The sequence below is a fragment of the Aphis gossypii genome, chromosome 3 (assembly GCF_020184175.1).
Source record: "Aphis gossypii isolate Hap1 chromosome 3, ASM2018417v2, whole genome shotgun sequence".
Classification (NCBI taxonomy): Eukaryota; Metazoa; Arthropoda; class Insecta; order Hemiptera; family Aphididae; genus Aphis; species Aphis gossypii.
Window position 1 is genome coordinate 23,041,034 of NC_065532.1, and position 17,373 is coordinate 23,058,406.

General features: G+C 25.0%; 1 protein-coding gene across 5 annotated transcripts in view; it reads right to left on the reverse strand.

Annotated features, from left to right (window-relative positions):
- The window catches only part of LOC114132314 (cardioacceleratory peptide receptor), a 202,331-nt gene extending 194,409 nt beyond the window's left edge, over positions 1-7,922 (reverse strand). For 4 of the 5 annotated variants that reach the window (XM_050204068.1, XM_027997733.2, XM_050204067.1 and 1 more), the window contains exon 1: positions 7,643-7,919. The gene's annotated coding sequence lies outside the window, so the exon portion shown is untranslated. Of the gene's footprint in view, positions 1-7,642 lie in introns of all 5 variants that reach the window. The other variant, XM_027997737.2, reaches the window with a different exon arrangement.
- Between the last annotated feature and the right edge of the window lie 9,451 nt (positions 7,923-17,373).

Consider the following 17,373-nt stretch of genomic DNA (forward strand, 5'->3'; position numbering starts at 1 on the left):
AGTAACTGATCGAAATTAATATTTAAAATGTTCGGAAAACGCTAAAATTGAAATCATGAATAGAAATGTATTTTAGTTATCCATTACAGTACCTATTGCAATCAGACAGACAAGGCAAACATCGTATTTTACCGATTCCAAATACAATGTTATAACAGTAAGCTTTAAATAATAAATTAACAACATTTATGCACTCATAAACAGTGTTTATCGTTAACCATAATGCGGTTATCGCGTATATAGCATAAATATATGATTCAAACCGCGTTTTTCAATTAAAAAATACGTACTACACAGCCTCTGAACAGTGCGTGCGACGTAAATTCACAAGTCAGTCATTGACGTGTACACGACTATTAAAGTACTGTGTACACTGCGACTAAGGCTGTGTCTACTACTGTGTTGTGTAGGAGCTGCTGTATAAGAAGAGTAAACTTCTAAAGATAATTAATTGTTAGTGCTTGTGAAATCTGCCATCCACAAACTGGACGTTTCGGAGATTAATGACCCGTCGATTAAACGCAGTCATAAAATATATATATACAACATAAAAGGGCAATTCCTCAATATTTGTGACTGAAAAAAAAAACATTCGAGTAGAAAGAAAATAATATTATATTGCAGTAGTTATTAAAACAACGATTAATATTACATATTTTCACGGTATCGTGAATTAGTGTTCAGTATACTTCTGCAGGAACACGACGAGTGAATTGTTATATCCACAGAACAGGAAAACAAATCTGATAGAACTGATGGAAGAGTGCAAGATTGTACAACTGAAAATTTCAATGATTAATATTCGACAACTTTCCACACTTATTTAGTGACCTCAATCGTATGCTCGCGCGGAGTCAAAATTGATAACGCATAATATTAAGTACTAATAGAGTATGTATTTATTTTATTATCACACCATTTTATTATTTAGACCAATAACGTTATAACACCAGGCAATAATATTATTGTACAACTTGAAACAATTTAAATAACATAATATTATGGAAAAAAAATCGTATCATCTATTATGCAAGAGTTAAAAGAGGCCTTGTAATAGAAGCACAACAACAAATCAACTTTTATTTATATCTATTGAATATCAACATTGAAACTACGCGCAATATAATAATTTATTATATTATTGTAATTATATGTTGGTATATTATTATATTATACAAATAAAAGTGAATCAAAATTCATGAATTTTAAATCTGTTTATGTATTATATAATATGAAATTGATGACTTACCGATAAGAGAATAAAATTTACATATTTGAAAAATATGATTAAAAAATATTTTTTTTAATAATATGAAAAAATTTCTACATTTTTATGTAAATAAATGACACCAATATTTTTTTCTCCATTCCAAAGTTTTTAAAATTTTTAATAACATAATCTTAAATAATAAAAATGAATCAATATTAAAAAAAAAAATTGGCATAAGCTCTAGTCTTAGCTAGAGTCTATACTAGGTATATTTCAAATGTACTTGTCATTAAGTAGTTCACTATAATGGATGTGTTAAATGTGTTAAATCATTGTACATGAAAAACGATTCTGAGTTGAAATGGTCTCGTCGACAATATTTTACTTATAAACAAAAATATATCATACATTATTCGAAATAAATTTAAAAATAATAAAAAATTACAATTCTATAAATAACAGTAAAATATTTTTTGAATTAAAATAAAAAAACAAAATTAGTTTTTATATTATTAACTAGTTTCATATAAGAATTTTCGTTTTCAATTATTTCATATTTTAGTTTTCCAGATTATTTAAAAGATTATTGAAAAATACTTGGCAATTTTTCTCAAAAAACCAAATATTATATCCAATTTTTACTATAACCTCCCTTAACGTTGATAATTGAAGTATTTTTCATACTACTTAACATAATAAAATCTCTAAAGGTAACATCAACACCATAAAAACACACACACAAACGTCATTATAAAATCAATGCATTCATTAATCTGCTTAAAATTTAGCAGAAATCTAAGTTACTGTTTAATGTACACAATTTTACATATTTTGATGGAATGCATTATAAAACTAAAAGTACTGTATATACTAACAATTAATTATAAAACATTAACGTACATAAATATGTATTACCAACAGTTTTAATTATAAAATACATACAGTTATTGGTGATACTGTTGGTTTATATGACATTATTATAAGTATAATCTATAAAAATCAAATGCTTTTAAATAAACAATATTTCAACTAACATAAATTTAAGGGTGTATTTTACAGTTGATTGAAAACTAAAATATCACGTTAAAATATCAAAACAATTACCACTATTCAAAATGAAAATATTTATAAGCATAATTGAAATCAGTTGAGTTATTATTAGTATTATATATATTATTAAATTTTAATACTTAATAATGGAAAACATATTTTTCAATATTTTTTATATACGAAATTCCAAATTCGATTATCTTCAAAGAAATTTACAATTAAATTCTTATAAATTTTCACTGATAATGTTTAGTTATTGTAAGAACTTGCATAAGACTTCGTATTGTATTTTCAATTATTCATGATAGTAAATATTAAATATTAATAGTTGAAATTTTTTAAATAAAACTGGAAAAAAGTCGATCTTTTACATTCTTATTTTATACACCTACCAATATAATACCTTTTCACTTATACAATATCTCACAAAAAACAATAATTAACATCTTTAAAATATATTGCTTGGAAATATAAACTAATATTCAAGTGAAAACAATCTTTGACTTTCACATAATATCCAGTGTTGCGATGGTGACAAAACTAGAGTACAATGAATAACAAAGTGAGAAGTCTTGATAAACACTAAGCAACCGGTTACTCAATATGCGATTTCTTCACTAATCTTGGACCATCATCAGGTGGTTATTTTTATTTAAGTAAAAATTATACTAATAAGTGAAAGTCAAACTTTTTTTAACTTAGGTAATTTCTTTAATACGTAAGAAATTCAACTAAGTAATTAAGTACTTAAAAATCAAACAAATCAATGTTCAATAGTTCATAATTTAAAAAAAAAACTCTAAAGGAAACGCGTATGAATAAACTATACCTAGTTTATTTTATAAACGTTTGCTTGATTATAAGTTTTTTATAAATTTGTTTTATTGAATTAGTTATAAAAAATTTATAAACCATTTGTCAAATATAAGTATATTTTTATTATTGCAAAATATTTACCCGACATTACAAACTAAATATTCATTTAATTTTTACTGCCAAAAAACAATTATAGTGTAAACAAAAATAATTTTTTTAAATCAAGGATTTGAAAATAATTGCTGGCTATATTTTCTCGACTGCTATTTATTTTTGATTGTTTGTTTTATTTTCAATCAATTTTGTACTAGTAAGCCATCACATTTTCAAAGCAATAAAATAAGACCACTAACTTACATTTGTGTGTTTTCGTATCTTTCCTACTATCCACTCCTCCGCTCCAATACTCATCAACTACTGCATTCAAACGGTAAAAGTCAACTGCGCATTTATATCTATGTACATGCAATCTCCAAACCCGCGACTTTTTATTAACGAAAAATAAAACAGTACTAGACACAACTGCACGCATCTCGTGCGCCCTCCCATTAACGAACTGCAACCATGGTTGCACTGCACAAAAGCCGAAGACAGTGTTTTTCATGGCCAATGTGGCGAAATAATTCGAAGAATACGTACTATACACGTATTGCCGTTATTGCCGGAACTATTCATACGACGGCCGATAGGGATCGGACTGTGCACCGTTATTGTTATTGTTGGTTTTCATTTTCTTCGACATTTACTCTACCATGTTATCAGTATAAGGAACAAATTTGGAAAAAATAATACAATAAAAATGCCCAAAAATATTTAATACACTATACATATTGAATAGAACCCTTGTGGAAAAAGATTCTAAGTCGTACTAGTACAGTTTATGTATATATATTTTATGTTTGAGAGCGTGCGATCGAGTCATTCGATTATTGGATTGTATACACTATACAGACTACTTGAGTGAGTAGGAAAGATAATGCAAAAGTTTTTTTCGAATCGAATGTCACTCCGATTAGTTATATTTCAGAAAAGGGTGAACGATAAAAAGTTCAACTCTCTGTCCTCAAATCCATGACAATAACAACTTAAAATACAAAAACAATCACACATTAATCAGTATTCAATAGCTGATTATCACTATCAACATTTTAAGAGAAAATATACAAATCAAAGTCAGACCATTGGCAATTTAAGACATTTGAATAAAAAAAAAAAAAAACACTGGTAGTCAATATGAATTATTTTGTTTTTAATATAGATAGATTTTAATATCATAAAATGTTCATAGTAAATCTCACGTCATTAATATATAATATAATTAATATATATTTATAAATATATATATTATATATATATGTATTATGACAAAACGCTTGAAAAAAAAGTTACTTGCAGTCATAAATAATCAAATATTATCTTAAAACAACATGACCTAAAGCTTATAATATTGAAGTTATCTGTTTTAATGAAATATAAAAAATTATATTTTATAGATGAATAATCTGATAAATAAATTTGTTTATCATTATAAACTAATAATATAAGTATCAAGTGTCTCAAAAACTTAAAAAAAAAAATTTATAAAATAAAATAAGTGTAATCAAGACGAGGAATACATGTATCTTGGATTAATTACCGTAAAAGTGAATTGTTTAATCATTTAACTGAAATTCATCAACTATTAGTGTATTGAAACAAATCAATTTATTGAGTGAAATATATTTCACATAGAAGTATTTTTAGATGTATAATTTTGTTTTGTTTGCCGTATCTATCTCAGACATTTTGACTTGAAATCCAACCAAATTTTCAGCAATTTATATAAATATTAAATAACTAGTAGTCAATACTTAAAATCTAGATGAAATTAATTCTGATTTTCTATTTACTTTAAAGAAATTCTGAAAATCATATTTTAATTGAAAGCTTTTTTATAATTTTTGTACAATTAAACCATATCTTAATAATTTTAAACTAACAGTTTTCATCAAATTATTTAACGATTATGATAATATAGTTTAGAAAAGTAACACATAAATACGTACATAATATGTGTGTATATTATAATTATAATACTATTATACTACTAAAACTGTTAAACAAGCATATAAGTTCTTAGCTTTTATGCTTGATGCCTGATGGTATTATTTGATTCAACAATATATAATTGATGAATAATTGCTTAAGCAGACATTTATAACTAGCGCAAAATTAATAAATTACTAATATTAATAATCCATCACTAATAAAATGTTTATCATTAGCAAGATTCTATAACTCAGACAATTTTTCACTAATATGTGTATAGTTTGTAGTCAGATTTAATAACAATCTATTGAAAAAAAAATAATAATAACAACAAAATCCCTGCTGCTAAATATCCGATTAAAATAATACCATACAATGAAAATAATATATGATATATATTTAGTAGCAAAATGTTCGTTAATGTATGAATAAACAACCAATGTGCTCTCATACTCACTCCACAATAAATTGTCACATCAAGTGACTTAACAAATGTAACGAGCTAAGAATATTAAACAATTAGGTACATGATATTAAATATTAAACCTTATAAAAATATATTTATAATTCAAAAATATAATTATATTATATCATTTTGTTAAAAAAAAATGTATTATCTACCCCATCAAATTTTTTACCTTATTTTTAACTCATTATCGTATATGCAGGTGTACTTTTAATTCTCACTTAATCAAATGTTTATTAACAGAATTTTAAACTTTAAAGAAGTAGAACGGGTGAGCTGAAATAATTACAAATATTTTTTATGATTCTAACGACTGAAAAAAAACTATATATTTTTGGGTATGAATCATTTAAAATTTAATTTATTTTAAAATGACTATTAAAAAATTATTATTGTTAGTGTATAATACTAATAATATAAATATTATGAAACATATTTTCGGGTAACTGTAGCATAATAGCGGAGTTATTTTTTAAATATCGTTTAAGTTAACAACGAAAAACATTTTAATATAAACGTGAAATGACAAAACGAGAATTAAAAACCAAACAATTTAATAGAAGATGTTGTTTAACTTTTCAAACTTGAATTGTATTGTTAACAATTAAACTTTGTATTTAAAGGTTTGCTAAATCCTATATTTCTAAAGAAATTCAACATTGATTTTGTAGCAATTTGTTACTTGGAAAAAATCTAGGAAAATAAACAATAATATAGTGTTTTATAATGTTAAAATAATTTTCTACCATAATCATTAAAATGATTTTTAGAGCTTAATTAATTGAGTATACAACCCATTGTACATATCTATCCTAAAATAATTAACTTTAATTTATTACGCTTTTTCTAAAATATTTCATAAGTAAACTTAAATTGTTTTAATGATTTATGTTACTAAGATGCTAATAGATCTAATATTATACAATATGTATAACCATATTTGCAGCTCAAAAAATCTATAAAATATATGTATATATTTATGCATTTTTATTCAGACATCAAGAATTCAAATATTTGTAATAGTTTTTATGATATTTTAAACAATAAAAGTATATTATTGTTCACATTTTTATCTCTCAATAATGCACGAAAACTGTTAATTTTATTGCTATTGTATAATAAAATATAATAACTAATAGTTTTATTAAATTTAATATTATTATTTATTATAACACGTATTTAAACAATCTACTTAAAATGTACAAAATATAAACTTAATTATTACTGTTGTTACAGTAAAAAAGTAAATAGTTATTTATTTTTCAATTATTCTAAAATTCGTGATATTAATTAGGTATAAATAATAATTGATTAAAAAAAACTAATACCCCAATATAATATCTGTATTTAAATACAACTTATTTGATTCAATAAGCACTAGAATAGATATTTTTTACAAAATTTTTATGATCATGGTGAGATTATTTAACTCGCAAATCATTGAAGTAAGTAGATAAAGATAAATAATAAAAACAGAATTGATAGTATTTAAAATAATATAATATAATATAATTATAACAGATTTAAGGGTCTTGGTAAAACTATAAAGGTGCCCAATTTTTTCGAACTAACGAGTTGTGAATATTCTATGTTTTAAAGATAACTGATTATTTTTAATAGAATCGAATTAATGATTTAAAAAAGCATTAAAAAAATTTTATTTTGCTGACGAAATTCGACGTATTGAAATAATATTTATGATACTCAATAATTAAAATAAGGTTCACGTCCTGGTTAACTGTGTATGTTAATATTAAATTATTATAACACTTATAGGGTTTTTATTATGCGAATCATACATAGTCGCTTTTATAATAATAATTCACACGAACACTGCCAATTATTACTTATAGCTAAGTATCAATTCCCGAGATGAGTTTTTAATTTTATTAATTTAGTAACGCAAAATTTGTCATGAGATTTTACTAATAAAATATTATGTTACTGACAAAGCCGCAAACTATTTTATCCGATAAAAAAATAAAAAATGTTAATTATTAGCTGTTAACGAAAATAAAATCTAAGTAATAGAATTTTAACAAATTATAATATAATATTTACTAAGTACTTACAGTGCTATGATCGCTAAAACTCGGCCGTCCGTACGGTTAAACGAAATGTATAATATCACGTGTTCTATTTTGTTTATTTTTTGAAAATGGAATCAAACAATCGGCGTTCGAATTAAATAATTTAAACAAAAAAAATAACCGCCAAAAACCGCACTACGAAATCCACTCACTCCGACCGATGAGTAAGCTACCTCTGCGGGACTTTCGGCGGTGAGCACACACACGTGATCCACCGGCACGCCGCACGGAAGGAACGACTGGACCCGATTGCTACCGAACGCACGCGTGTAATAATAATGACGTTTCGCGCCGCATCATCGGGGCCGGCCATACGAACACGGCGTAAAAATAATAATCGTAAAATTCACATTTTTATGGGGAGGGAGCTCCATAGTTGTGGGCGCGTTTAAGATTGACTAAACTGTACCCGCAGGACGTTCGGACGTCCTAAAACCCGTCCCCGCGAGACAAATAAAATATTGAAAAAAAAAAAAACCAAAAGACTTAGCAAAAGAAAGAGAAAAATAAACGTCGCGATCAACGGTTTTGGCAAGCAAAGCGACGACCAAAACGACTCGATAATGACGTGTCAGTACTATATCGAATCCACGAAAAATGCAAGTCCATTGTATGCGTTTTGTATTATTTATTATATAGAATCGCAGTATATGTTTGTGTTTACGCTATACAAAATAATATAATGTTTACTACTATCTGTGTTACCTAGTTTTATACAATGTATTTCAGAGATGAATTATCTTTCAAGCGACGTTATTCAATAAAATGACCTAATATTTCATTTTAAGACATCGGGATTTTTTTTTTTTATGCAAAATATTTTAGAAAACTGTTATTCTCCAAATTCAATCGCCACAAATAATTAACTTTATCGCGGTAAATATATATTATTATGTGCATACATCATAATATACTAATATAAACAAGTGTTTTTAAAAAAAACAACAGTAATTTAGAGCTAAGAAAAAAGTAAAATATTCCTTCATTAATGCCAGTAGGTACCTGTATTATATTTTAAGTGTTTAGTGAAAAACCGGTCAAGACCAGATTAATTGTATTTGTTATAGGTATATACTTATATAGATAGATACCTAACTTATATTTACACGTGAAATGATGTAGAAATCAAATATTTAATTTTTTTTACAGTAAATACTAAATAATAATATAATGACTAAATGAATAATGATTTTTATCAGCAAAATCAAATATTAACAAAATATATTATTAAACTTCAATTTAATTTTTAATAAATAAATCTATAAATTGTATTGTTTGATTAGCATTACATTTGATTGTTATTAATTTTTAAATGAAGCTTGTGAAAAAATTCAATTTTTAGCGGCGACCCTCTCCTCCGTAAATAATAAAATTGTAAATGATTTATTAATGATACTACACAGCTTTGGGGTATATGATTAAATTATTAGATCTATAATAATTTATATAACATAAGAATAGGTATTACATTATAAGGTAATTTATAAATTACATATCTCGGTACATATTATATATTATAATGTACAAATTTATATAAAAAAAAAATTATTTATAAAATATATTTATGAATGTAGTTATTTAATTATTTCCACGGAGTCATAAGTATGTTTATACATTTTTATTAAAAGTTAATTTTTTTTAGAATAATAGTATTATTGTAATCAATACAATAACATTATTAATGTATCTTTACCACACTTTAATAATAATATGATACATATAAAACAATTTTTTTTCATAATTTACCTACTAGTTAGGTAGGTACTTATATTTTATCTATTAAAAAATGTATCAGGGTGGCATTTGACTATACAAACATAGGTAGTAGGTTTTAAAATATTCTGTACGATTAATTAAATTAAATTTTATGAAGCGCATTAATTTTCGTATCGACCTGAATAACTATACTTAACAGACGCGTAAAACTTGATGACTTGTTAAAACGACCGTAATACAAAGTTAGTATTATAATAATATATTTACGTCTACTAAAACCATGTTTTTAGAATATGTGCTCAAACTTGTTTTGGGTAAAATCAGTGCAATGTACCCGGCTACCCCCCTCTTACCCTTGGATAATATCGGTTAAGTCCTTAAAAAAAAAATTGAATATCACGTATTGTCAGCAATATTGATAATTGTTTTAAAACAACCATTGCAAAATCCTGCAAAATTACTCCCTAAACTCATAAAAATTTATAACCAACTAAATTAATTGCGTATTAAAACATAAAAAAGATATATAGGCCCGCACACTATCGAATTCTTAAACAATTATATTATATTTTAATGTCCAAGTACTTACTTTGGAATTCATTTAATAAATGCATAGCTACATACATCCATACACCGATAGGTAAGGATTGAAAAAAAATACGAAGGCATAAAAAGTAAAAAAATATTATCTTTGTATTTTTTTTTTTTTTATGTACTTATATTTAATTCAATAACAGGATTTATAAAAGTAATTATTTTTTTTCTCATCTTGATGTAAAAAAAAATCTGTCAAAAATTGTTTTGATTAATTCATGTCAATAAAAGAATTAAAAATCATTGTAATTTATTTTCTAGATCATCATAATTTTAAAATAAATATAATTATATTTAAATAGTGCAAATTAAAGTCCAGTCAAATTGTCCAGCTTAACTGTTTTATAATGCATGTAATTTACGCACATCAAATTACGTCAATAAAGTTATATTATAGTAAAACATGAATTGAATATAAAAACAATGAACTTAATGATATTCATTGTTAATTACAGAATTTTTAAAAAGCAATATTCATTAAAATTTATATTAACTGTTGAAATAAAAAAATATAAATTATACCAATATTTACATATTTATATATATAGTTATATGTATATTATATACCGTGAATATGTTTTAATATTATTGTATGAGCTATTATGTAAAACACTGAAGACAAGAAGTAAAAATATAATAACACCTTTAGGCAACAGACTAGGTACTTACTACGTTTTACAAAATCAAATTAAAGATGTTGTAGATACTATATAGAACACTTGTATACGTACAAGAAATCCGATAACAGAAAATCACAATATTCTAATCAAGCTAATAATGTAAAATCGGATATCAAAATGTGGTTATTATTAATCATTTAAGTTACAATTATTAAAATAATAATTAAGTTATAATTATATATTTTTTGAGTTTAAATTGATAAATTTAATTACAAATCTAAAACTGTACACGGGTCTCTATTTCTATCCAAAGAATGAATGATAAATATATACAAATACTATGTATTCTACAGTTGGGTTTGTATGGAATTGATAAATTGCTTCCCAAAATCTATTTATAATGTAAATTGCAACACCGGTTATTTTTTAATACACAAGTTGTAGTTCGTGCTTTATAGTTTTTACGATAACAATTTTCTTTCTTGTGTTGACAGACTTAAGACTATCTTTGACATGAAAAATGTTGTTTCTTAATGTAATATCATTAAGTTTAATAAATTATAATATGAACAGTATAAAAATACAATTTTTGCTTATATAATTTCAACGTTCATAATTGAAGTGAAATTAGTAAAACCAAATCCAACTTTGATTACCAATTAAGCAGTAGCGTCACTTCAGTTTTCAATAGAGGGCAAAGGTTTTAACCGATCCGAATGAGTAAAAAAAAAAACTAATCGCTTCTATTCACTACTTACATTTTATCAAATTACCATTCCCACTTCACTTACTTTATAATTTAAATATTTTTAAATACTGGTTGTTGTTTTAATTGTACATCAATTTTAACTATATAGAATATTATAGGTATTATGGTATATCGAATATAATATATTTACAAATTAATAATTCAGGTTATAATAATTGTTTAGTTTTTTATTGTTCACTTACTGATTCAAATTTCATCTGTTTATTTAACACGTCAAAAATTGTTTTCGATTCTTGAACGGTTTACAGCAGTTTTATTTTTTTAGCACGTTGGTTTTAAGCCGAGTCGGCACTACCCATTTCTTTTTTATTAAGACACATTTTATTCAAGTATAAAAATATTAATGTGAACACGAGTGACGAAAAAATTTAATTTTAATATAGGTAAGTACTAAGTACTCAACTAAATTAACAAAATTCAGAATAGTTTACAAGTCTAACATACACCACGGTCCACGACTGTCGGCTGTCGCAAGTTAACTGAAGTTTGAGAATTAAAATCATTCATCAATGATAAATACAATCGGTTGTTGTTTTTAGAATTTGTATAATCTAATTATAAATTTTAGGAATAAAACTATACGGAATTATGATATTAATTATTATTATTGTACATACAACAATATTACAATATGTATTATGTTTCCTTTCTTCGCAAAACACACACACACAAACATACATGCACTTCCCAGTATGAGTCTAAATCTAAATATATTCCAACTACCAATAATTGTTAATTGAAAATGTAGGTATCATTGTGGTAATAATTTCTTAGTACACACTACACAGTATATTTTCTGAAAATATTATAAAAATAGGCATGTTTTGACGCTAATAAAATATAATAATATAATATTATAATGGTTAAAAGGCAACAGCTCGGCACCTGTCCATCGGGCTGCTTTTAAAATCAGACAGGGGCAAATGCCCCCCTCCAAAAAAAAAAAATATTATGCCACTATAATTCAGACTGTCTTTTTTTATTATTATTATAATATATATTATTTTTGCACAAATACATATATTCTTCCGCTATCTGTTTAGTGATAGCACCATATATAAGATCTAAATATACAATTATAAAAATCAACTTAATTGTTTTATTTCCTTAATTTTTTTTTTTTTTTTGCAATAAATAAATACCTATATAATCGCACACATAACTTTTGATAGTCTGTTAAAATCAGTTTGTGGTATACAAAAAAAATGTATCTATTGTTAATGTATAGTAATATTATAATAGTGGTAAATGATAATATCTAATTATTTGTTAGTAAAAACTTTCAACGAACTTAAAATAATTTCCTTTTAAAAAAGTATTCACAGTTATTTTAATAACATGATAGTATTAACCACGTACATTTTAAATTTAATGTTCAAATGTATAATATAAATCCTGCCAAGTGTCGAATATTCATTTTTAAATTTATAACTTTTACTCCAGAGTTGTAAGTTTTAAATTTTAATATTAAAGTAACCGTACACCAAAGCATACGATAACCATATAATACTCATTCACTGTATAAATTACTACATACCATACTAACCGGATAGTTTATCATTATTAAATATGAGTTATGTAGATAATGAGTCTTCGTTGAAATACGAATAATATGTGTTGAATAATTATAGACATTGATAAATCTAAAATGTATTAAAAGTACAATTATTAAAGTAGAAATAGAAAGTTTATTATAAGCTGAATAAGCCATATTGTTAATTGAAAGTAGTGAGTTCAAAGTATAATATCGTTGAATATATTGAATGAATATTGTAAATATTAACATAAAAATATATAACAGTGTATTAGTGTACATATAAACAACATCGTCTTGGTAAAACAATTTTCAGAAAAAAACCCGGATTATGTTTTGACAAAATAACTCCTTTTAAATAGTGCTATCATCCTTCAATGTAATATTATTAAGAAGTTAGAAGAATTTACAAAAAGTATTCCAACAATAAATCAAATAAATTATTTCCGGAAGCAATAATAATAATAATCAATAAATGAGCATTATGTTTGTTTAAATTGTATATAAGTTTGAAACTATAACATCGTCGTCTTTTCTAGTTTATTTTTGATAAACATTGTCTTATGTGTTTATTACGAAGTTTTTCAATCTATCAGAGACAATATGATGTATAATGTACCAGCAGATATGTGTACTTATATGACTGTATAGTGCTTATATATTAAGTAGTTTAGTAAATTAATTAACTAATATCAATTATTGATTTACTTATTCTATACTTGCTGACATAATAATACGATGCATTTAACAAAATGAGACATACAACTAAAATTCACTTAAAATTGGATAATTAATATAAATTTTTAAATGATTTAATCATGAATATTAAAACACAGACATTTTGCATACTTCATACAAAAGAGGTCCACTGTCGAATAATAAGCAGACGAATTAAAAAAATACACGAAGTACAAATTCTATTTTTAAACCATGTCTACATCAAAAGACTATTTTTGAATCCAGTTAATTTTGTGATATAATGTCGAGGGTAAAAATATATCCTTAGAAAAATATGCAATATTGAAACTATTAGAAAAAATGTGTTCCACAATATTATGAATTCCTTAAAATATTTATATGATTATATGTAGGTATACTATATTATACACGTCTATATTATGCAGTAAGTATAAATGTATACTAAAATTTATTTTAATCGTCATACGATGCAGTGTCATAGGTGAAATTAATTACAATTTTATACCATGCATTTGTTGTTATTTAACTTTTGTATGTTTGGCTTGTACGTAATTAAAACAGTAATAAATAATGTTAAATGTTTTTTTCAGTAAACACAAGATAAATTTATCGTCTAGCAAAAAATATTACGTACAAAAAAAAGATAACTTGGTTAAAAATTAAAGATTTAGTTTACGTTTCCACATAAATTTATTAATATTTCTTCCATACTTTCGACGATATAATATATTATTTAACCGAGTTTTAATTTTATTGTATAGTTGTAACACGATGTAACAAATTACCTATTTAAATATTTCGAAAACGTTAAAACTGTGTTGAAGACTATATACAATATGCTTGCAGTGTTTAGGGTGCAATATTTTTATTATTTTATAATTTTTATTTCGATATCACGATGCATAAGATTGTCTTTCATGTATTAAAAAAAATATACATTAAATAAATCACTTTTGAACACATTCTAATTCGTAGTTTCTATATTATATAGGTAACAATATACCTTATATTATACATTTATACTACATTATGTAACTCATGTTAATCATTTGCTTTTGTACGTCTGAATACGCAAAGTTGTGGTTGTTTAACTAAACATAAGATTATTATTATGATTATAGTAACATTTTAGAATATTAGCTTTTGAAACAATTTCACAGGTAATCTATTTCGATATGACTGATATACAACCAGTGCGATTATAAACATATTAATATTTCTCATAATATTATGTATATAAACTAGGGATTATTCAATAAATAATGGTAACTTTTTCCCATAAATTGTTATTTTATTTTCAACTTTAAACATTAATTTATTCCTAGAAAACTATTTAATTAATTTTAGATTTCGAGTAAAATAAATTTTATATAACCTACTAATGAATTATATTGTTTACATTTTATTGTAATGTTTTAATTTTTTGAACACATTTTTGGTAAAAAAAAACTTATCTTTACGTTCATAAAACATACATCATAAATCGAATTTATGGTTCTTGAAAGTTTAAAGTACATAGTGATTTTTCGTTTTATCCAATCATTTTTTTGAGCACAAAGAAAAAGTATAAAGAGTCAAAGATGCATTTTTAAGACGTCTACGCTAATAATATTGTATTTTGTTTATGGATTGTGATTATTTATCAACGCAGTTTTTAAATTTAATATCGAAAGATATCAGTATCATTAAAGTAAGTGTGAAGCACTTGAGCGAGTCAAATCTCCAACACTTTATTTTTGTATCCTGATTTTTTTTCTTGTACCTAAATCTTAAAAATAAGCTTTTAAAATAATATTTTAATACAGGGTGGGGCACTGAAACGGCCGATTTTCATAGATAAATTATAAAATAAAAAAACCAAATAAAAATTAATTATTATTTATTATAATGAAGTATATAACATGCCATTTATTTTTTAAAAATTATGTCCTCAAGATGATGGCCATCTCTTCTCAAACACTCTTCTAGCCTACTTCGTATATTTTCCACTACACGGTGTATTACTTCCAAAGGCGTACTGGAAATTTCTTCTTTAATTTTGTTTTTTAGTTCATCAATATTTCGAGGTTTCTGTGCATAGACTTTACTTTTTAAATATCCCCACAAAAAGAAGTCACATACTGATAAATCCGGTGATCGAGGTGGCCAATGAATATCACCATTTTTGGAAATAATGCGATTTCCAAAAATTTGTTGAATAACATTTATTGATACTCGGGCTTATTTATCGCATAAGCACGTTGTTTACCACTCCACTGTTCCATGTTTACTAAATGGCATGTTGTCTTTGAACTAATAATATTTAGTGAGAATTCTTATCTTAATTACTACTGAGAAAATCTTTTTTCAAAATCGGCCGTTTCAGTGCCCCACCCTGTACTTACAAATGAAATGGTCGAACGTCCCAAAATATGTAGGTTTTCGTAAACACTAGTTTATTATTATTAAGCACTTATTTGGATATCTTAAACAAAATAAAATTATTGATAAAATAAAACAAACTGTATTGTTACACAAACATAATACAGTTAAATATTTTCAAATCTCTTTAAAACAGACTAATATTAGGTACATAGAAAAAAAAATAGAATTTGAGTTATTTTTTTTTTTTTTTGAAAAGAAACTATAGAATATTATAACATTTATAACTCATAATAATATGATCGTGTCGTGGTGTATAATGTGGCAATAATAACGCCAGCAGTTGCAGTCGTAGACGTCAGCTGCAGTCGCTGAAAGAATGTAATATACAATACACATATTTTATGCTAAAATCAATGGCAATATGGTATAATCTAAATTGACTTGAAATTGTCAACGACACTCGAGAAGTTTGGGGTGCTAACATGAGAAACCAGCAGAAGAATAAGGAACATGATAAAAGCACTATAATATAATAATATAGTATAAACGAGTGAACATACTGCTGTGCTATTGAGTATCTGTACAAACGTCTGACAATATTATTTTACGCTGCAATTACAACGTTCAAACATTTCAAATCATTGCGGTATACTCTGTACACATGACCGGATTTACGGAGGACATTAAATGAAAATGTCCTGAACTCGGATTCTACAAGGGTTTCTTACAAACGATTTTTTTTTAAAACATATAAAATAAATCACAAAAAATATTTTAATATATTAGACGATTGTATCGTAATTGAAAGAAAACGACTTATTTTATTTATTTTTAAATAATCGATAAGATGGTGTTTTATTGTTAAGTACAGAACAAATTCGAAGGGATTAAGAATAAAAGTTTATTAGACCTAAGTTCTCACAAACTTATTTTCTCTGAACCCGGTAGCACACTCCAATTTTTAATAGGTACGAAGATCAGTCCAGTTCACGATAGGTTACCAGTGTATACGAATCTGGCTATTTAATACAAAACCACTTGTACAAACTTTATTTGTTTTATATTTTAATACCCCATGACTTTTTATACGCAAAACAAAAAGAAACATTTTTTTATGTTACATAAAAACAGTTAATTTAAGAAATTTTTAATAAGAATTTTTATTGTTTACATTTTAATGAATTGTTAGCCAATTGACGGATTGTTTAAACCATCTCATTGCTCAGTATTAGCGTGTTAAAAAAATATTATCTTTGGAAATCGGTAAACAAGTGTACCTACTGTACAGTAGTTTTCGAGTGATTCGTACTGCAGTGGATGATTTAAATTTAAATTCAATGATAACTGATAAGTAGGGCTCGGTTTTTAAAGCATATGGTTTTTTTTTAAATTCTGTACGAACTACGAACTGATGATT